General features: G+C 48.0%; 2 long non-coding RNA genes across 2 annotated transcripts in view; both read left to right on the forward strand.

Moving 5' to 3' along the window:
* The window catches only part of LOC129485674 (uncharacterized), a 76338-nt gene extending 57870 nt beyond the window's left edge, over positions 1-18468 (forward strand). Inside the window, exons 2-4 of the long non-coding RNA XR_008658763.1 lie at positions 17371-17486; positions 17685-17805; positions 18181-18468. This is a non-coding gene — a long non-coding RNA (uncharacterized lncRNA). The remainder of the gene's footprint in view (positions 1-17370; positions 17487-17684; positions 17806-18180) is intronic.
* A 2001-nt stretch (positions 18469-20469) lies between these two features.
* LOC129485675 (uncharacterized) lies at positions 20470-21442 on the forward strand. Its single transcript, XR_008658764.1, has 3 exons — positions 20470-20606; positions 21052-21120; positions 21302-21442. It is a non-coding gene; the product is annotated as an uncharacterized lncRNA (long non-coding RNA).
* The last annotated feature ends 1552 nt before the right edge of the window (positions 21443-22994 follow it).

A 22994-nucleotide genomic window follows, 5' to 3' on the forward strand; every position in this document is an offset into this window, starting at 1 on the left:
CAAGAAGCTGAAAACAAACATTAGGTGGCATATTCTCTGTCCATTCTAAAGTGAGGAGCTTGGGCTCTCACCAGCTTGAGAATCCCGGCATAGCCAGGCCATGTGAAGTAGCAGGCATGCTGTGAGGGACAAGAGATTACAGCGAGCTCAGAAGTAGAGCAAGGTATTTATCTTCCCCCTCCCCATTGAGTAGAACTAGAACAAGGATTTGATTTGGCCTTAAAGCAAAAAGCCTCTCTTTTGGTTTTGCCTCTTAGCTGAATGCAAGGGGGAAAAGCGAGAGAGATTCCTGCCGAGATTATCGCATTTGTGAATCGAGGTTATTTCCCCTCATCTTTGCACGTGGGCCACATGAGCAGCCCATGTGAGTCTTAAGTACCTGCCATGTGACCCACTCATTCTCGTGTCTGCGGTGTTACAGGGCAATTAGAACGATCGCATCAAGGTCACTGTGTGTGTATGTGTGCATGTGTGTGCGCTCATGTGTGTGTATGTGTGTTTGGGCCCTTGGAGAGGGCAATCAGGTGTGTGAATGAATGTCACTGGAATATGTCTTGGAGTCCAGTGGTCCATTTCCATGGCAACGCAAAACGAAAGCCTGGGAATCAGGGAAATGCTGCCAGATGCTATGGCCAAGGCCTGCCTCACTATAGGGCAGGAAGGAAAAATCCCAGCTCAAGTGGGGAGGTTTGCGGGGAGGTTTGTTCTCTGCTTGTAAAGACGGTGCTGTTCTTTCTGCTGCATGTGACTGGCAAATCCAGTGTCTGGGGGACCCGCATTTGCACTTCTACTGACGTTTTCTCAGAAAATCCAGGACCCCACCCTGGTATCCTGGACAAACCCAGCCCTGTTAGTAAAGGTGCTAGCTGAAGGGGCTAGTTGTTGGGCAGACTCTTCAGGAGATCGCTGAAGAAATGGGGAAAAGATCTACTTCTGCAGTTTGGGTCAATGCCATGCAATTACCCAGTAAATCCTCCCAGCACAGTTGATTGTGAGGCAATTGCAACAGCAATGCCCTTTCCTCTAGGAAAGATGCAACACAGAGAGTCTCGGCCATTCATTGACTCTTACAGCTGGAAAACTCACGCAGGTCACAGCCTCTTTGCAGATGGGCACACTGATTCGCTGGATACATATTTACTGAAGATCTACCATGTGCTTGGCACTGGGCTCTTGAGAAACATCAGTGCAAGAGTCAGGCAAGGTCCCTGACCCCATAGAGCTGACATTTTAGGGAGTCAATAGACAACGTAAAAGAACAGTCAGTGAGACGTATAGTGTGTCAGATGGTGATAGACAAATACAGCAAGGTAAAGGGTAGACAAGGAGGTAGATCAGTGGAGGGATATGACTCCTCATAAAGGGGTCACAAAGGCCTCTCCAATAATATGGTCTGTGAGTAGAGATCTGCACAAATGGAGGAAGCGTACCATGTTTATATCAGCAGAAAGAGGAGCCCTGGAGAGGGAGTGCAAAGGCCCTGGGGCAAGAGCCTGCAAGCATATGCAAAGAACTGCAGGAAGGCGGAGAAGCTGGGGCAGGGTGAGCCAGTGGGACCATGGTAGCAGTTAAAGTCACAGATGTGACAGTGCCAGAGTATGTGGACTTACAGGCACTGCAAGGACTTTGCTTTTACCCTGAGTGAAAAATGAGGCCATAGGATGTCTTGATAGGAGACAGGATATGATCTTCAGTTTTTAAAGGATCACTCCGTTTGCTGTGTCAGGAATACATTGTTGAGAAGGGGGTTCAAGATAAATGCAAGTAGATCACTGACAAGTCAATAACAGTAATCCAGGCAAAGGGTTTTGGGCTTGGAATGAGATAATAGCAGTGGAATGAAGTGGGTAGATTCTGAAGGCTGAACAGATGGGATTTACCGATAGCTCGAATGGGGGATATGGGAGAAAGAGAGAAGGTAAGGATGATTCCCAGGTTTTTGGTCTAAACAATTGGAAGTGGAGTTGTTGTTTACTGAGATAGGAATTTTTTTAGATGTACTAAATTGGATGTCTTCTATTTGTTTATTAAAATGTTGAGTTAGACATTCAAGTGGAAGCATCAAGGAGAGAGTGGATATATAATGGTCTGGATTTCAGGGGAGAGGTCCAAGGTGGAGAGCTGTATTATGCATGTATCTATGGTATTAATGTATGCATTAATGGGATATGGAGCCATGAGTCTGGCTGAGGCCTCCTACGGAGTAAGTACAGATAGAAAAGGGAAGAGAAGAGAAGGAATCACTGGGTCCCAAGCGCATTAGCATTGAGGGGTCAGGAAGCTGAGGACGACCAGCAAAGGAGACTGAGACACTGAGGGTGGGGAGGTACAAGGAGAACCAAGAGAGAGTCCTGTCCCTGAAGCCAGGTGAAGAAAAGGTTTCAGGAAGAAAAGAAGGAACAACTGCAACAAAGGCCACCGACAGTCAAGATGGGACCCCTGGATTTAGCACTGGAGAGGCCCAACAATAGCTCCCAACACAAAGCCTCCTTTGAAGAGTGAGTGCTGTTACCTTTTTAAATATTTGCTTCATTCATTTATTTCAACAGATGTTTATTGAGCATTTAGGATAATACAAGCAAAGATATAACATTTGTTAAGTATGTACCACGTGTCAGGCACTGGATTTTACATTAGTATCTCACGCAAGACTCAGGTTCACCCCATGAGCCTGGTAACGTTGTTGTTTCCATTTACATCAGAGTTCAGGTTGTAACCCAGGCCTCTTTTCTCAAAAATCCAGATTCTTTTTCTTTTTTAAAACCGTAGTTTAAAAAAAAAAAAAAACATAACATGAAATTCACCATCGTAACCATTTTTGAGTGTGCAGCTCAGTGGTGTTAAGTATATCCACGTTGTTGTGCAACCCACCTCCAGAACTCTTACATCTTGCAAAACTGAAACATATGTATTAAACAACTCTCCACGTCCCCTCGCCCAGCCCTGGCAACCACCATTCTACTTTCTATCTCTTTGAGTTTGACTACTCATATAAGTGGAATCACACAACATTTGTCTCTTTGTGACTGACTTATTTCACTTAGCATAGTACCCTCATCCATGTTGCAGCATGTATCAGAATTTTCTTCCTTTTTAAGGCTAAATAATATTCCATTGTATGGATATACCACATGTTGTTTATCGACTCATCTGTCAGTAGACACTTGGGTTGCTTCTTCCTTCTGGCTATTGTGAAGAGTGTTGCTATGATAATTTGTGTACAAGTATCTGTTTAAGTCCTTTCTTTCAGTTATTTTGGATATACAGTCAGTCCTTGGTATCCATAGTTTCTGCATTCGTGGATTCAACCAACTGTGGATGTAAAATATTCAGGAAAATAGTGTGTCTGTACTGAACATGAGCAGACACTTTTCCTTGTGATTATTCCCTAAACAATATAACAACTATTTATATAGAATTTATATTTATTGGGTATTATAACTAATCTAGAGATGATCTAAAGTATACAGGAGAGGTTGGGCACAGTGGCTCACACCTGCAATCCCAGCACTTTGGGATGCCAAGGCCGGCAGATCACCTGAGGTCAGGAGTTCCAGACTAGCCTGGCCAACATGGCAAAACCTCATCTCTACTAAAAATACAAAAAAAAAAAAAAATTAGCTGGGCATGGTGGCATGCTCCTGTAATCCCAGCTACTCGGGAGGCTGAGGAATGAGAATTGCTTGAACCTGGGAGGCGAAGGTTGCAGTGAGCTGAGATTGCACCACTGCACTCCAGCCTGGGTCACAGAGCAAGACTCCATCTCAAAAAAAAAAAACAAAAAAAAAAAACAAAACGAACAACATAGTAAAAAGAGTATACCGGAGAATGTGCCTAGGTTATAAGCAAATACCAAACCATTTTATATCAGGGACTTGAGCATCCTTGAATTTTGGTATCTGAAAGAGAGCCTAGAACCAATATCCTACAGATCAATACCAAAGGATGACTACATACTGGAAGTCTGGATTTTATTTATTTATTTATTTATTTTGAGACAAGATCTCACTCTGCCACCCAGGCTGCAGTGCAGTGGTGTGATCTTGGCTCACTGTAGCTTCAACCCCCTGGGGCCCAAGTGATCCTGCCACCTCAGCCTCCCAAGTTGCTGGGACTATAGATGTATGCCAACATGCCTGGTTAATATTTAATTTTTTGTGGAGATGGGGGTCTCCCTATGTTACCCTGGCTGGTCTTGAACTCCTAGGCTCAAGCGATACTCCCTCCTAGCCCTCCCAAAGTGCTGGGATGACAGGTGTGAGCCACTGCACCTGGCCAAGTCTGTATTCTTAACCTGTCCACTATTAACGCAACGATGGCCAAAGGAGGGCACCTAAATAGAGCATCTGTGACAGGAAACACAGACACTGAACAGGTAACTCCAGGAATTCTGAGTGCTGTCCACAAAAATGAAGGTGTAGAGTCTCCATAGACAAGAATGCCTACTGTGTGACTTGAAGGAGAAGAGAATGATGAAGAAGATCCAAACACTGCCCCCAAAATGCTCCCAGAGTATTAGATGGTAGCCAACCTCATTAATCAAAGGGACTTACAAGTTCAGATGGGAAGGTCTTGTGATCTTAACGTGCCTAGGGCAGATGGAGTAAATATTTTAGACCTAGAATAGTAAAATAATGATGATGATAATGATGATAACTATCCTTTACTGAGAGTTTATCCTGAGCTGGATACAGTGTTAAAAGCTTAAGACGCCTTATCCTGTTGAACCCTTACAATGACCTTGCAATGTAAGAACTGTTATTATCCTCCTTTTACAGATGGAGAAACTGAGGCTGAGGGAGGTGAGCTCCTACATTCAAGGGGTGCCGCCGGCATCAGAGTTGGGGTTGAGCCAGCTCTGCTGACCCTCAGGCCAATGCCCTTGTAAACCACCACCCTGCCCACCTTTGGCCCCTGCCCACAGACCCCTGTGCCAGTATCTCCCAGGGCAAGCTGAGTGAATGAGGCTTAGGTCCAAGGGGCAGCATGGGCCACGCCCCATTCCCCAACAGGGCAGAGGCTTTGCCAGGCACAGCCACAGTGGATTTCAACACTCTGATTTCCTCATCTTCCTTTCCCAATGTGTGACCTGCTGATCCAACATGTGACCAGGCAGGGGCAAATGGGCTGAGATATGAGAAGGGGACGGGCCTCACCTGTTTCCTGCACTCCCACACTCACCTCCCCACAGCTCCCGTGGACTCCAGTGTCCTCCCTGGCAATCTCTGCTCCACAGCAGCTCGAGGGAGCTTGTATTTGATTTTATTTTTATTTATTTATTTTTTTGAGACAGAGTCTCACTCTGTCTCTCAGGCTGGAGTGCAGTGGTGCGATCTCAGCTCACTGCAAGCTCTGCCTCCTGGGTTCAAGCGATTCTCCTGCCTCAGCCTCCCGAGTAGCTAGGATTACAGGCATGAGCCACCACACCCTGCTATTTTTTGTATTTTTAGTAGAGATGGGGTTTTGCCATGTTGACCAGCCTGCTCTCGAACTCCTGGCCTCAAGTGATCTGCCTGCCTTGGCCTCCCAAAGTGCTGGGATTACAGGCGTGAGCCACCATGCCTGGCCTGAAGGAGCTTTTAAAAGTGTCAGTTTGATTATGTCACCCTGCAGCTACATTTTTTTGTAATTTGTCCACTGCTTAGAATAAGAGTCACACTCCCTGCTCTGGCCTCGAGGCCCCACATGCAACTGCCTCCCCCCAACCTAGCTCTCTTGCCTGACCTCCCTCCACTCTGCTCCAATGTCCCTTCCCAGTGAGGCCTCCACAGCCATCTCAGGTGCATTCACTCACTCTCCATCTCCACCCAGTTACTCTCTAGCACATAACCTTTTCTAAAAAAAGTCATTTTTTTAGCTGGGCGCGGTGGCTCATGCCTGTAAACCCAGCACTTTGGGAGGCCGAGGCGGGCGGATCACAAGTTCAGGAGTTCAAGCCCAGCCTGGCCAACATGGTGAAACCCCCGTCTCTACTAAAAATACAAAATTAGCCAGGCATGGTGGCGGGCACCTGTAGTCCCAGCTACTTGGGAGGCTGAGGCAGAAGAATTGCTTGAATCCGGGAGGCAGAGGTTGCAGTGAGCCGAGATCATGCCACAGCACTCCAGCTTAAGCAACAAAGGGAGACTCCATCTCAAAAAAAAAAAAGTCATTTTGTTTGGTGGTAAAGCATACACATATAAAATGTATCTTTTTAGCCACTTTTAAGTGTATGCTTCAGTGGCAGTAAGTTCATTCCCATTGTTGTGTGACCATCACCACCATTTGTCTCCAGTCATTTTCTTCATGTCAAAGAGAAACTCTATGCTCATTGAACAATAATTCTCCAGCCCCTGGTAACTTCTACTCTACTTTCTATCTCTGTGAATTTGACTACTCTGGGAATCTCATATAAGTGGAATTACACAGTTTGTGTCCTTTTGTCACTGGCTTATTTCCCTTAGCGTAGTATCCTCAAAGTCCATGCATGTTGTAGCATGTGTCAGAATTTCCTTTCTTATTAAAGGTGGATGTAGATACCCACATTTCGTGCATCCATTCATCTGCTGATGAACAGGAAGGTTGTTTCCACCTCTGGGCTATTGTGAATCGTGCTATATGCACCTGTGAACAAGTGTCTGTTTGAGTCCCCGCTTTTAATCCTTTGGGGTATTGCACAAGCTTTTGTATTGTGTCTCTAACATACCACTGCCTGAAATGATTTTGCTCATTGCTTTGTTTGCTGCCTTGTTTTCTGTCTCCCTCCGGTCATCTCCTTGGATACAGGAGCCTTTGCCTGTTTGGCATTCAATTGTCATCATAAGCCCATAACAGTGTCCTGCTCATGCTAGGTGCTCAACAAATATTTCTTTCTTTTAATTGAGACAGAATCTCACTCTGTTGCCCAGGCTGGAATGCAGTGGTGCGATCTCGGCTCACTGCAACCCCTGTCTCCTGGGTTCAAGTGATTCTCCTGCCGTAGCCTCCTGAATAGCTGGAACTACAGGTGTGCACCACCATGCCCAGCTAAGTTTTGTATTTTTAGTAGCACTGGGGTTTTGCCATGTTGACCAGGCTGGTCTTGAACTCCTGACCTCAGGTGATCCATCCAGCTCGGCCTCCCAAAGTGCTGGGATTATAGGCATGAGCCACTGCACCCGGCCTCAATAAACATTTTTGAATGAAGGATGAATAACACTGCAGATGGCCCAGCCTGTTGGGCACAGGCCTAATCACCACTTCTAAGTGAGTACGTGTCTGAAACACTAAAATGCTCACAGGCATTCACAGGCAGCATTTTAAAAATTTCATTTATTTGTCAAATTTAATACAACATTTCCAAAAGTAACATGTACCCTGTGGTCCATGGAAACGAAAGGTGTGTGTGCAATCAACAAAGGCACAGGGACTGAGAGAGCAAGGTTAAATGTAGGAATCCAAGGAGTATTCCACCCATCCGCCAGAGCGTGTCTGTGCTGCTTAAGTCAGATAAGGCGAAGGTTTGGAATGTCCTGAGACAAGGGAGTGGTATTCCCCTCCCTCATAGAAACTCACCACCACGTTTTGGGCACATGTTCTTTGCCAGCGTCTTATTATCTGGGACTGCTGTGAAGAGGAAGATCATTTCAGGGGAGAAAGCAGCCCCTTAAGCACCAATGAAACAACAGCATCATCATGCCCAAAACGCTTTCCTCAGCATAGCAGTGTCAGGAATAGCAGCCAGGACCCCTGCATTCAGCCTGCTTTGCCACCCTTGGTTGGGACTGGATGGGTGTTACTTGTCCTTTTTGCTATTCATGGCTTCTCGCTTTTTCTGAGCCAACCAAGGTCCAATCTCCCATATATCCTTTTCCTCGCATGTGTGTATGTGAAAGTGTGTGAGACAGAGTGCCTGTGTGTATGTATGAGTGTGTGAGTATGTGTGAGACTGTGAAGGGATGTGGGGTGGAAGGGTGTATAGAAGTGTATATATGGGCCGGGCGCGGTGGCTGATGCCTGTAATCCCAGCACTTTGGGAGGCTGAGGTGGGCGGATCACCTGGGGTCGGAAGTACGAGACCAGCCTGACCAACATGGAGAAACCCCATCTCTACTAAAAATACAAAAAAAATTAGCTGGGCGTAGTGGCGCATGCCTGTAATCCCGGCTACTTGGTGGGCTGAGGCAGGAGAATCGCTTGAACAGGGGAGGTGAGGTTATGATGAGCCAAGATCACGCCATTGCACTCCAGCCTCGGCAAGAAGAGCGAAATTCCATCTCAAAAATAAATAAATAAACATTAAAAAATAAGTGTATATATGTATGTGTGTGGATGTGTCTGTGTGTGTGTGTGTGTTTTAACTGCAGTGACATTGGATAAGTCACTTAAACTCTTTGAGCCTCTTTTTTGTTGTTCATAAAAACAGACAAATGAAAAAACCTCCTCCCTGCCCGGGGATGTGTGAACTCAGTGGGTAACATCTGTGGACATTCCACATGGTGCTGGGCACGTGGCAAGTGTTAATAAATGATACCTGTCACTTTCAGACTCTCTATCACTCAATCTCCTGACCAAGAATCTAGCTGTCAGTCACCTCTTAAGCTACATAAACTACACTCTGCTTTTATTCAGCTGGGGGTAGAGTGCAAAGAGGGGATATTTGTTGAAGGAATGGAAGAGACAGTTTTCTATGCTGACAGCATATCAGAGTGGCACATTTTCTCACTCCACTTTGTGTTTCATGTCCATTTTCTCACTGGATCCTCACTTCAGCCCTGTGACGTTGCTTTAGTGATAACCAATTTACAGATGGGAAGCTTGAGGCTCAGAGACCAACAGATCACACATCCAGCAAGTAGCAGAGCAGACATTTGACACCAGACCTGGGCACCTCAAAGCCTCTGTTGCCTCTACTCTCCAACACTGAAGGATGGCTCTGGAGTCAGCCAAAATGCCTGCTGGGGAGGTTGTGTGCCAGGCAGGGGACACAGGATAACCAAAGGCCAGGAGAAGAGAGAAATAATATGTATGTGATTCTGGAGCCCAAGGAGAATGTGAGGAGAGAAAGGATGAGGCTTGAATTTAGGGTGAGGTTGAAGTTTGCAGGGCCTTGAAGTCTGCATTGAGACGTTTGGGATTTATTTCAACAGAGAACCTAGATCAGATTTGAGTTTAAGCAAAGTGATTTTGACACAGCCAATAAAAACGATCGTAGAGCTACCTCCAAGGAAGAATCCTGGAGAAATGGCAGTGGCCTGGGCTGGGGCAGCTCTCGGAGAAGCTGGCTAGGAAAGCCACGACCCGCCAGGATCCTGCTGGAGCCTCACGCTGACCACCCGGCTCTAGGGCCCAGTTGCTCCCTCTCCATCTCTCACTGCTGGGAGCAAATGGATCTTGTGCTGCAGGCAATAACTTTAGGAACCCACTCAAATGTCAGCGGGGGATCTACGTTCCATGGCCACAGGGGCCTTCTGGAAAAGAGAGGTTTCCAGAAGCAGTGGGTACTGCGGCCAGTAGGAGCACCCTAGCTGATTGCCATGATGACCCGTAGGGTGTTGCCTTTCCTTTCTGTGCTCCTATACTCCCTCTTCCTTCCTCCAGTACAAACTAGCCCCATGCTACCTAGAAGGTACTCAATGGCAGGCTGCCTCCTCTGGCTTTGAGTAAAAACCTGAACTTGAGTTATTATGCTGCAGAGGAGGGAGAGAGCCAAGTGCCTTTGAGTGCAATGAGACAGAGGGAGATCGACCAGGACTGGGTGGGGGTGGAAACTTCAGTGACCAATGGAAGTGGCTGAGTGGCACATTTAATTCAGGGAGGCTAGACCCTGGCACGGCAGTACAATAGATGCCTACCTATAGGGGCCCCCACAGAAGGGATGAGGAGAAGATCAGCAGTAGCCATGTCTGCGAGGTTGGACTGAAGACTCATTTCAGGTGGGAGCTTCACAGATGCTGCATTGCCCTAAAGAAGAGGGGTCCTGGGCCAGGCGCGGTGGCTCACGCCTGTAATCCCACCGCTTTGGGAGGTTCAGGAGGGGGATCTCTTGAGCTCGGGAGTTCATGACCAGCCTGGCTGACATGGTGAAATCCCGTCTCTACTAAAAAATACAAAAATCAGCTGGGCGTGGTGGCGCACACCTGTAGTCCCAAGCTACTCCACTTTGGATTTTATGTCCATTTTCTCACTGGATCCTCACAAGAGGCAATAGAATTCCTTGAACCTGGGAGGCAGAGGTTGCAGTGACCTGAGATGGCACAATTGCACCCCAGCCTGGGTGGCAGAGTGAGACCCTCTCTCAAAAAAATAAAATAAAATAAGAGGGGTCCCCCCATCTCATCTCACAACTGAGATCAATTTTTCAGCTACCTCAGCAAGAACATCGAGTCAGGGTCAGATTTAATTAGACCTCAAGGAAATAAAATAGTGTAACATTTCTTGTGCAGTCAAGTTTATGGAGTAGGATGCATATCCCAGGATCTTAATTAATAGGACATAGACATCATCATAACACTGAGGTCTTTATCAGGGACTATCTGGTTGCTAGAAATGACCTTTTACTAAGAAAAGTTTACATAAATGGGAATTAGCCATCAAGATTCAAAGCAATCTCACAACTGAGGCTGCAGAAAGTCAGCGGGGCTTCCAGAGAGCTAAAGCGTCCTCTCCATGTCTCTCCGGGGCTCCTGGAGTGCTGCCCTGCTTCTCTCCGATCACATGCTCCATCACCATCTCTGCAGATCCACATTGCCTATAGGTTTTTTCTTCTTGCTTTTCCAGAACTTCAGCCCACCTGGGATTTGAATGTACAGGGCTCAGATCTGGTCCAGCTCTCAGCCACCTCTGGGGGAGGCAGGAAAGTCAAGTGATAAAGACCCAGGTCATATTCTGTCTATGGAACTTTGTTACTGCAGATGCCAGTGGAGTAGCATTGCGGCCAAATTGCAGCAATGCAGACAAACTACATCCACATCCCTCCTTTCCCCACCGATCTATCCCGTGTGTCCATGTTGCCGAGAAGAGGCCCGTGCTGAAAACGTCAACCAACAGATGCTAACAGTAGATATAGTCTCGAAAGATCTCAGGGAATGTCCTTCCCAATACATAAAACCCATGTTCACTTCAAGCCTTAAATTCTTTATCTGCTGTGTCAGTTCCAAGAAATGTTTTGTTTCAGAGTTAGTAGAACTTATTCGGAATTTCCTGTTGGAATTTCAGTCCATGGTATATAGTATTTACATAAACAAAATAATATAGGTTCCTCTAGAGACATCTTACAATTATTTTTAGTATATACTATATATACGACAGTATATACTATATATATATATACTGTATACTACATATACTATATATACACTATATATATACTATATATATAGTGTATATACATACTGTATACTATATATATACTATATATACTATGTATAGTATATACTATATATACTAAAAATGGAAATATTTAGGTTTTAGTATATTTTTAGTGTATATAATATGTACTGTACTCAACTATACTAAATATGTATATTAATATACACTAAGCTATACTAAAATATTCTAAAAGCTAAATATTTTGATTTTTGTTTTAAACTTTTTACTTGGAGAATTGGGGTGCATCATAACCAGCTACATGCCATAATCTGACAAACATGGTCCTTCATGAAACTTGATTTCCTCATCTATAAAATGGGTATACAAACAGAGCTTATTTTGCAGGGTTGATGTGAGAATGAAATAAAGCTCAACAAACACTAGTCTTTCTTCTTCTTATAACCTTGCATCTAAGGGCTAACACTATCTTATTGATCCAGGGCCTGGATCTCTTGGTTTAAATTCTCCAAAGGATTCATCTGATTGGCTGTGAAGTGTGTCTCTCCAGGGTCAGGAATCTTCCAGAGCCAGGTTGGAGGAAAAGGATCACGTGAAGCAAGCATGAGCACACAAGCTGACCATGCAGCTGGTGGGGAGGGTGATTGCCGAGAAGCCAGGATGGGTAGGTCTGCCACGGCAGATGCAGAATCGACAGTAAGAAGATTCTAGAGTCCCAGAGCTGGAAAGGCGATTGAGACCATCTGGCCCCATCACTCCAGTTTTCCATGTTTAGAAACCAAGGCTCTGAGAAACACAGTGACCTACTTGAGTATTGACCTACACAGTGAATCAGAGGCAGGAGCTCTGCTCTTCCCACCCTGCATCCTATCTAAAGGGGCAGGAGGACTGCCAGGCAGGGAGGCAAACCCATCATCACTGACCCTCCTACCTCACCATCTCAGAGCTCTGAGTTGGCTGGTGTTGCAGCCTCCTCCTGTCAACACCCTGGAATCCAAGCTGCAGGAAGTGCTCAGTCTCCTGGCCTTCTGCTGCCCAGCCCTGGCCACCTGTACAACCAGGTTCCACCCATTCCTTCCAGCTAAGCAGGTTTGATGGCCACATGCATGCCTCCCTTCATAACTTTGCTCAGGCAGTTCCCTTACCTGGAATGCCCACCTTCCACTCCCTACCCTCCTGAGTTCCACAGACTCCTCTGGAGGCCACACCCTCTGAGAGGTCTTCCCTGATGCATATCCCTACCCTACTCCAACCTAACAATTTCTGTCTTTTTCTGTCTCTGCACTCTGTCAACTGCCACCCGCCCCATCTGGGGGTACATAGTCACATACTGCCTGCCCATTTTAATTCAATTATAAGTTCTCTGTTGAGGTTCAAAACCTTGTCTTAATCATTGCAACAACAAAGCACTCACTGTGCTGGGTGCCTGGAAGGTGGTCAGTAAACATTCGTTGAAGGAGTGAGTGAATGGAGTGAGTGAACAAAGTGAGGGATTGAGTAATTGATTGTCAGTTGGGAATTGGACCAGCAGGAGCCTTCCTGCTCCAGGATGTCCTGGGAAGGGTGGTGAGGTCCCTGGTTAGAGCAGTCCCTGCAAGTCATTCACAGGGGCTGAATGCAAGCTCCGTATCACCTGCTGCTCACCACAGCTCACAACAGTCCCGTTATGAGGACACTGAGGCTCTGAGATGAAAGTGATTTGCCGGGGGCCGCCGGGGCAATATGCACCTGAATGGGGATCAGGCTGCCGTCAGGCTGACTCCTTGACTTGGGGCTCTGACCACCTACCCCATGCACGGATGCAAATGAGCAGGACACACTCTTGAGCTTCAGGAGCACCTGAGGTGGGGGTTGTGGGGCTGGCAGAGTGTGGCTGGAGGCCAGCCCTGAAGAAACCATTGAAACCCAGGGGCCCACACACCCCTGGGACAGAAGCAAAACCAGGGGCAAGTGACCTCTCTCTCTGCATAGCAAAGTCTCTGAGTTCCCTTTGACCTTCAAAACCTCCCTATAACACAGGCAGGACGAGGGTCATTAAATCTGATTCACAGGATGGCAAACTGAGGGTCGGAGAGGTTGGTAGGTGGCCTTGGGAGCCACTCACAAAGACTAGATGGGGAACCAAGTTTCCCAGCCTCCTTCCTAACCGCCCTTCTCCCCACTGTCCTGTGGGGCAAACCCTGTGCCAGAGGGTCAGTCAACACTTGGTTCCCAAACACACTCTTCCTTATCCAGCTGCCTGGCCTCTGTTACCCCTGCCTGAATGCCCTTTCCCCACCCCAAACTCTGCTACTACAGGGCCCAGCCCAGATCTCACCTCCACTCCAAACTTTCCCAGGTCTCCTCTGATCGAATTGCTCCATCGACCTCAAAGTCTTTCTCTCTATATCATACTCTGATTTAGTACCTTTTAAAATAAGAACACAAGTGCCTGGCACAATGCCTGGCCCATCGTAGAGCCTGAGGCAGTATTCTCTGGAATGAAGTGGTGCTCAGCAAAGTATGGTGTAAAGAACGTGAATGAGTGAATGAACAAACGAATGGGTCTCTTGCCTATATTTCACTGCTGTTGAGGGGATTCATTTCGGTGAAGTAAACTCCAAAGCTCCCAGGACTGAGCTGGGCACAGAGCAGGTGGCTATTCAGTGCTCGCTGGCATGAGTCGGTTTGAGGCAGTGCTGTCTTCTAGGCCACACCTAGCCTAGACTTCCTGAATGGGCCAAATGCCAGCACGAAGGCCCCAGCAGGCATAGCGCCGGGGAGCTGCCTACAGATCTCTCAAAAGGAGCAAAGTCTGCGGCCCCGCCGGCCTGCCCACCCCATCTTGCCAGCTCAGATGCAGTCCATACTGCCCCAGCCTCCTTCCTGGGCATGCAGTCTGGGGAAGAAAAAGGAGGTGGAAAAATCAGGTTAAACCATATGGCAAAGCTGTTCTTTTAATCAGTAGTCGTCGAGACCTGGAGCAGGGGCCAGGAGACATGGCTGTGAAGCAGGCCACAAAGGCTAGTGGACAGGGGCAAAGGCCCTGGCGTCTTCAGGATCTGGGTTCAAATCCTAGCCTGTGGGCTTCAGGTGTCGTGATGCCGGACAAAGCCCACTCCCTCTCTGAGGCTCGGATTCCTCACCTGTAAAATGCAGGTTCTTACCCTATGCAGCATAACTAATGACAAATTACTGTATCTCCATATGTATGTGAATATATGTCAACATAATAGGTCACTGATTGCCCTCCCTTAAGAAGGATTGGCCCTTATTCTGGGATTATATTCTTTCTTTATTATTATTCTATTTTTATTACAGAAACAGGGTCTCACTCTGTTGCCCAGACTGGAGTGCAGTGGCACAATCACAGCTCACTACAGCCTTGAACTCCTGAGCTCAAGCGATCCTCCCACCTCAGCCTGTAGCTGGGACCATAGGCACACACCGCCATGCCTGGCTAATTTATGCTTTTTAGAGACAGTCTTGAACTCCAGGCCGCAAGCAATCCTCCTGCCTCAGCCTCCCAGTGCTGGGATTATAGGCATGTGCCACCTCACCAGGCCCCTTCTTTGATGATTATTTTTTCAGTGGAAAGGACTAAGGGCCTCTGTGCTGTTGTTCCCTCTGCCTAGAGTCCTTCCCCCACCCACCTCCACCCACAAGACTCACTGCCTCACTAGCTTCAGAACCTTCCCTGATCACCATATTGAAAATTGCCATGCACCCGCAGTGTGCCTTTCCCCCTTGCCTGACCTGTTTTTCCTCCATAGCACTTAGCCCATCTGACCTATGATTTAGTTCCTGCTTGAGCCATTGTCTGACTCTTCCCAAGAAGGCAGGGATTCTTTTTTTTTTTTTTTTTTTTGAGACGGAGTCTCGCTCTGTCGCCCAGGCTGGAGTGCAGTGGCGCAATCTTGGCTCACTGCAAGCTGCACCTCCTGGGTTCACGTCATTCTCCTGCCTCAGCCTCTCTGAGTAGCTGGGACTATAGGCGCCCGCCACCACGCCCGGCTAATTTTTTGTATTTTTAGTAGAGACGGGGTTTCACCGTAGTCTCGATCTCCTGACCTCGTGATCCGCCTGCCTCAGCCTCCCAAAGTGCTGGGATTACAAGCGTGAGCCACCGCGCCCGGCTGAGGGCAGGGATTTCTGTCTGTCTTGTTCACAGCTGTATCCCAAGGCTTGAAAGAATGCCTGGCACACAGTAGACCCTCAATAAGTATTTGTCAACTGAATAAACAATTGAGTGGATATTTGCTTTATAATACCTTTCCATGGCAAAATAAAAAGTGAGCAGCCCTATGTCACCTCCCAAAATTGAGGCCTTGGAAAGGAGAGGATTTCACTGGTCTATGAGGTCCTTACATTACTGAGAAAATGGAGGTAAAAAAAATGCAACATGGACGGGCGCGGTGGGTCATGCCTGTAATCCCAGCACTTTGGGAGGCCGAGGCGGGTGGATCACAAGGTCAGGAGATGGAAACCATCCTGGCTAACATGGTGAAACCCCACCTCTACTAAAAATACAAAAAAAAAAACTAGCTGGCCATGGATGGTGCTGCACATCTACAGTCCCAGCTACTGGGGAGACTGAGGCAGGAGAAACATTTGAACCTGGGAGGCAGAGGTTGCAGTGAGCCGAGATCGCACCATTGCATTCCAGCCTGGTGACAGAGCGAGACTCGGTCTAAAAAAAAAAAAAAGCAACACATATTCTTTTAATCTTTTTTAGTGGAAAAACTCACTAAACAGTAATAATTATTCCCCTCCTCCTCTGGCCCCCTTCCTCTCCCCACATTCAGCCTAAGGCTTTATCTGTCTCCAAACACTGCAGAACTTGCAGGCCCATACCAGCTTTTCCCTGCACTAAGCCAGCAGCCCTCTGTCCTCTCATTTTGCTTCATTCATTGATTTTCTTTAAAGATCCTGATGACAGACCTGGCTTGGGAGAACCAGCCAGATCTGTGAATGGGTCTGATGGAGGCCTGTCCTGCCTGGAAGACCCGGACACTGGTATAGGTGAGCCTGGTCAGGATTCCACAGCGTTCAAGATCCCAGGTCACAGGTGAAAGAAATAAAAGGTTTGCATGCGTTTGCTTGCTTTTCAGTTCCAGGCCTGCTGTTGAGGGAAGTCCAGGTGTCAAACACTAAGGCTAATTGTAGCCCTGGCGGTGCTGGCACCAGGCAGAAAGGTTTTACAAAGCTGATGACCCATATCCACTGGCCTTAGGAAGGGCAGGACCAGCTTTAGGACCCTGGACCAGAGCCGGAAGGAAATGCAGAGACTAAATTGGTTGACTCTGGGAAAGACTAAGGGCCAGAAACGTTGTGGGCCTTACTTCAGATCTCACTCGGAAACAGCAAAATAAAAAAGCTGATTTCCGGCTGCGTGTGGTGGCTCACACCTATAATGCCAGCACTTTGGGAGGCTGAGGCAGGCAGGTCATTGCAGGCGAGGCATTCAAGACCAGCCTGTCCAGCAGGGTGAAAGCCCTTCTCTACTAAAAGTACAAAAAAAAAAAAAAAAAATTAGCAGGGTGTGGTGGCGTGCACCTGTAATCCCAGCTACTCAGGAGGCTGAGGCAGGAGAATCATTTGAACCAAGAGGCAGAGGTTGCAGTGAGCCAAGATTTTGCCACTGCACTCAGCCTGGGTGACAGAGCTAGACTCAGTCTCAAAAAATAAATAAATAAATAAATAAATACCCTGATATTCTTGCATCTCCAGTTCCCTGTCCAGCACTCTCTGATCAGGGTAAGAGGGGCTCCAGCCCCGGGCCCTGCATTTTAGAAGGTCTTGCTCAGACGCTGCCCCTCCCTGCAAGTGAGGAGTCTTGGGGAACAAAGAGCTGTGCCCAGCTGGAACCCACATGCCTCCCTTCCAGAGGACACTCTGGGTTCCCAGGACCCTGGGGTTCCCTGTCCAAATGCCCATGCCCACTTCTGAGGCCTCCTGGACTGCTCCCATTTTCCCTAGTGTGGACCACATGGCCAGTGGGTGCTCCAGCCCTGAAGGCTGGACAAAGGGCAGCTGCTTGGGGGACCTGGGTAGAGCTTGGCCACGTGGGCTGAGTGCCCGGTTTCTATTTTTCTCCCGGTGCAGGAAAACATGAAGAATGGGGAAAGTAGCTGCCGCATGCCAATGTGAAACTCCGAGGACTCTAGCCATTCTGATCTGGCCTTCCAGGTCATTAGGAGGCTCTGCCATCATGTGAGGAGGTATGACATATTTTATCTAGCAGTTTGTTAGCTTGCTTTAAAACTTTTAATATTTAGACATTTGGTTTGTGACCCTGCCAGGGAGAGCCTGCTGTCTGGAGAGCACACTGGTCTCCACCGTGGGGAGAGAGAGCACTTTCGGGCTTTGCTGAGGAGGGTCTTCGGGGAAAAAGAGTGAGTGGTCATCTCCTCGCACAGGTGCTTGGCTTGCTAGACCTAGGGTCATTCTCACATCACCTTTTCAGCTGGGGAAACTGAAAGTCCCAAGGTCATGCAGCTGGGAATATATGACCAAACGGCCTTCACCTTCCCCTAAATGGTAAGTTTCAAATGACAAAATAAGGGGACAAGGAGAGATGGTTTTGTCTTTCTTCTGGGGGCACCTTCAGCACCTGCAGGCTTTCCTACCTGCGCATCTGCCCGGCCACTTTGTCCAGCCAGCCCAGGTGTGCAGGGGCTGTGTGTCTTTCCACCTGGCTGCTGCTACAGTCCAAACCACCACTGTTGATTTGACTTCCTAGAAACGAGCCCGATTTGGGGGCTCTGGGGTGAGAATGCAGGAAATATTGGGATGTGGTTTCCCAGAAAGCCACACATCCCTTTAGCTTTCCCAGCAAGTGCCGAGTCCTTGCTAAGACGATTTCCTATGGAGGGAGACACTTGGTCTGCATGAGTTTCTGTTTAATTGTTTTAGAGAAAATGATCTGGACCAGAGGGAATGAATCTGGACCAGACCTCGACACTGCCCCAATTAAAGAACTTGAGAACACTGGTCCCATCTTCCCCTCTAATGTCCCCTCTTCCCATCGCCTCTCCCGGTGCCCTGGGCTCCACTTACAGGCCCCTGAGCAACCACTGCATTTTCGCACATGCTGCTTCCACCTAGGATGGATGCCTTTTCCCTCCTTTCTTCACCCCACCAGCTTTCTCCTTCGGGTGCCAGCTTAGTCCTTGGCTCCTTGCGTCCCTCCCACTTGTCCCCCAGCTGTACGTTTTATGCCTCCTCTGTACTTTCCAAGCTCCAGAGTGTCCTCCTATAAACAGACTCTGTGTACCGTACTGTGGGCTGATTGCTACCTGTCTGTCTCTTGTCATTGCTGCAAGCAATTTGGGGTAGGGATTACGTGTTATTCACCTCTCTGTTCCAGTGTGCAGCTCGGACATGGAGGGCAGAAGCTGTTCAGGAAGGATCTTCTGCGTGCAGGAGCCTCCTCTCTCAAAGGGTGTTCTCCAATCATGAGCTTATTTGCTATTTACATGCCCGAGGAGGACTGACCTTAGCAGCTATGATGACCTCATTTATCACTGTGGATAAGCACTTGGCCAGAGTCTCGGCCAGCACCCTGGGCCCAGCCTCTTGGTCTACTTGTTTCTGGGGGTGGGGGCATCTGCCACTGTCCTGAACTTTCCTCTGCTTGGGTAGGGACAGGGATCCCCAGCAGCACTTGTTGAAGGATGACCCAGCAAATTGCAAGGTGGCATTTGGCCTTTTTCTCAGCGATTGCCAGACTTTGTCCCAGGGTGAGGAGGAAGCCAATGGAAGAGCTGGGGTGAGGAGATCAAAGACCTTCCCAGAGACTCAGGCAGGGGCCCAAACTGAGGGCATTTCCAGGCGGGCACTGGAGCCAGCCCCAGGGACACGCCAACGCAGTGCTGGGGCCAAGGGGAAAGGTTGGTTTCGAAACCACATGTGCGGCAGCCTCACCACTGAGTCATGCTTGTGAGGCCTGCTGGAGACCAAAGACAGGGGCTGCAAGCTCAAAACCACCTGGTTAGTTCTGACTCTATTGATTTCCTGGCCTTCCACTTCCAAACCTTCCTTGGATGGCTAAACTCCTTCTGGAAGACACACCTGTTTTTTATATTTGCCTGGTATACCCCACTTCTTTGAGTGACAGCACCCCAGCGATCCCCTTCTCCACTCTTACTCCATGTAGTTAAGGTGAGATTGGATTCTCTCCTCCCTGCTCCCCCAACCCCCCTGCCCCCAGCACTAAGGGCCCAGGCTCAGCCAATCAGAATATCTCTCATGCCCGTCATGGGCTCTAGGATGGGAGCATGATGGAAAAGTGGCCATTGAGGCTCAGTTCCAAGACTTTTGTGAGAAATGCTGGGGAAGAGACCCTGTCTTTTCCTATAGGGATGGCTCACTGTGCAAATATGCCAGCCTGGGACAGCTGGGGCCTCCATGTGCATAGTGGAGAATCAGAGAATCAGGTCACCCCACAGGAAAGCAGGACCATAATGGGGTACTAGGCAGAGACACAGCCTCCTGGCCATGCACCTCTGAGCTGTGTGGACTGATTCTTTTTTGCTTAAGCATGCTTTCATTTTCGTTTCATTTATTTATTTATTTTGAGACACAGTCTTGCTCGGTTGTCCAGGCTGGAGTGCAGTGGTATGATTTCAATCTCAGCTCACTGCAACCTCCGCCTCCCGCATTCAAGTGATTCTTCTGCCTCAACCTCCTGAGTAGCTGAAACTACAGGCATGTGCCACCACACCCGGCTAATTTTTCTATTTTTAGTAGAGCTGGGGTTTCACCATATTGGCCAGGCTGGTCTCGAACTCCTGACCTTGTGATCCACCCGCCTCAGCCTCTCAAAGTGCTGGGATTACAGGTGTGAGCCACCGCGCCCAGTGAAGCATGCTTTCAAGTGGGGTTTCTGTCAACTGCAAACAAAAGATTTCTGACTAATATTCCCTGGATAATATTTATTCTATCTTCCTCTCCATTCTTACTCTCTGCCATAGCTTAAGCCTCATCATCCATTTCCACATCTCCTACCTTAGATGATTTTAGCAGACTACCAACTCAGAATTACAATGGATTCACTGCAGTAGATGACTAACTGCTACTTGCATGCATGTTTTATTTGTGACAGTGACTTTACAAATCGATTTTCATGTCTCGCTGATGAAGCCACCAAGCGTCAGGGAGACAAGGGACTTGTGTGCAGCCAGAAAGTAGCAGAGCTAAGATTTGAACTCAGATCATCTGACTCCAAAATGCATGCTCTTTCTCCGCAGCTCACTGTCATGTCTTGCTTCTTTCGACTCTAGGTACTGCCAACAAGAAGGCCCAATCATGATCCTCCCACAACAAGAGCAGATTGTGAGGTCAGAACCCTTTGGTCCCTTGGGAACACAGAGCCATGAGTGTGGCCAGACTGTCAAATATCTTAGACTTCAGGGACACACTATAAGGGCACAAATTATAGTTTTGGTTTATCCTTTTCCTCCTGCCCTCATCTGCTCTCCACTCAATTTCCAAGCTCATCTTTAATTTTGTTGCCATGATCTCATGGGCCAGGCTTGGGTGACATGTCCATCATTGAGCAATCTCTCAGGTCAGGGGATGCACTGTCGGATGGGATTGCCTTAGGTCATATGCCTTGCCCTGCATCTTGGTCAGCCCCATTCAAGTCAGATGGATGGAAAGTGGGGAAGATGGTTCCCCAGAAGCAAATAAGGTGCTGTTACCAGGAAGGGTGGCCACTCCTTCTCACTCCCTTGCCTAAGACCTCAGCCACCCAAAGCAACAATCATCTATTTGGTTCTACAGTGTGACAAGCTCTATGCTGAGCACTGGAAGGACAAGGAGAGATTGGGCACAGACTTCTCACTGATGCAGGTGATGAGGAGCTCACATCTGAGAGTATGTGACCATGGTTGAGCCACCGGAATGCCATGGGATTCAGCTACAGCCAAGGAAGCACAAAGCACCGTGGGAGTGATTTGTTGTGCTTTGGGATGGGGAAGGGGACATGGGGGGAGCCATACTGAGAAGGTAGCGTGAGTACTTGGCTTCACAGAGTGTGGCAGCTTTCATCAGGAAGCGATGGTGGGGAACAGCATCTCTGGCGGAGGCAAGCAGCAGGTGCAGAGGTGCAGAGGCGTCTGTCACGTTCTGGGAAGGGAGTATGGTTGGGTGGCAATGTAAGATGGAGAAAGCAAGGAGGGAAGGAGGGGTCTAGCCTGAGGAATAAAGAATAATGAAAGCAGGAAAACAATTGCTAAGAGTTTGGATACCTTTTTCTGGCCCTTCATCTAAGCTTTGCTAGCCAGCCCAAGAGAAAGCTGGCACTTCCCCTCCCCAAACTTCCCTCGAAAGAGGAAGGGTTAATTTAGAATAAGATAAAGAAATATCTGGGGACCTAAGTGTGAAAAGGAGAGACAGAGTCAGCCTGAAACCTGAAACTTGAGCAAGTGAAGGGGGCTGGAGAGGAGGAAAGCAGGCCAAAGAAGGGACAAGTCAGTAGCTGAATCCAACAAAAACTGCCAGGTCTAGCCCTGCACTGGGCCTTGGGGCTACGGAGACAGTAAGACAGGGCTCCTGGCCCTATGGCTCACAGGCTGCCTGGAGAGGTGCACAAGGACCCAGGCAAAGACAAACGAGTGGGCTGCGTTCGGTGGCAGCAGAAGGCCAAGGGGCTTAGGGAGCACCAGGAGCATCTGCTCCAACACAGGGTCTGGGAAAATCCTTCCTAGAAGAGGGGACATTGGAGCTAGGCCTTAAAAAATGAATTGGAGTTTGCTACTTAGACACTGTGGAGCTCTTAATTCCCTGTATCCCACCTTGCATTGTGACTGGCCACACTGTACTGCCGGCCTACGTCTCTCCTTTCTGCTGAGCTCCATTGGGTGGAAACTGCAGCTGGCTGGTTCCTTGAGTTATCTCCCATTCCTAAAAGGGCACCTGACCTATAGAAGATGCTCAATTAATGCATGTGAGAGAACAGCCTGTGCAAAGGCCCAGCAGAGGGTGTAGACATGGAGCTTGGTACAAGGTGGGTGGAGCAGGTAGTGTCCAGGGCAGGAATGACCGTTTGCCCATCTGAGTAGTTTGGATTTTATCTTCTGAACGGGGAGGAAGGTGATCAAATTTGCATTCATTCATTTATTTGACAAATACTTATCAAACACCTGCTATGTGCCAGGTATTGTATTAGGCCTTATAGATAACATGGGAACAAGACCAACTCCTTCTCCACGTGGAGCTTATATTCTCATGGGAAAATAGAGACCAACTTGTAAACAATTCAAAAATCATACCTTGTCAGCCAGTGATGAAGTGCTAGGTAGAAAAATAAAGACTGGTAAGAAGCTAAAGTGACAGTGGAAGACAAGGGAGGCTCAGTGGTAGGTGGGGGTGTCTCAGATAGCATTGTCAGTTGCAGGGAGCAGAAAACCTGCTCACAGCAGCCCAACATGTAGCAGGTTATTTATATCTTGCAACAGGAAGCCCGAGGTAAGCAGTCCCAGGCTGGCTGGAGACTCCGTGGTGATGTCAAGAAACAAGGCTCCTCCTTCCTGGTCCACCTCCTCAGCATTATCTCTGATGCTTGAACTCTTTTTTCTTTGAAATTGACAAATAATAATTATACATATTCATGGGGTACATAGTGATGTTTTTATACATATAATATATAGTGATCAGATCAGGGTAATTAGCATATCCATCGTCTCAAACCTTTATCATATCTTTGTGTTGGGAGCATTCAATAT

Source organism: Symphalangus syndactylus, chromosome 7 (assembly GCF_028878055.3).
Source record: "Symphalangus syndactylus isolate Jambi chromosome 7, NHGRI_mSymSyn1-v2.1_pri, whole genome shotgun sequence".
NCBI classification, from domain to species: Eukaryota; Metazoa; Chordata; class Mammalia; order Primates; family Hylobatidae; genus Symphalangus; species Symphalangus syndactylus.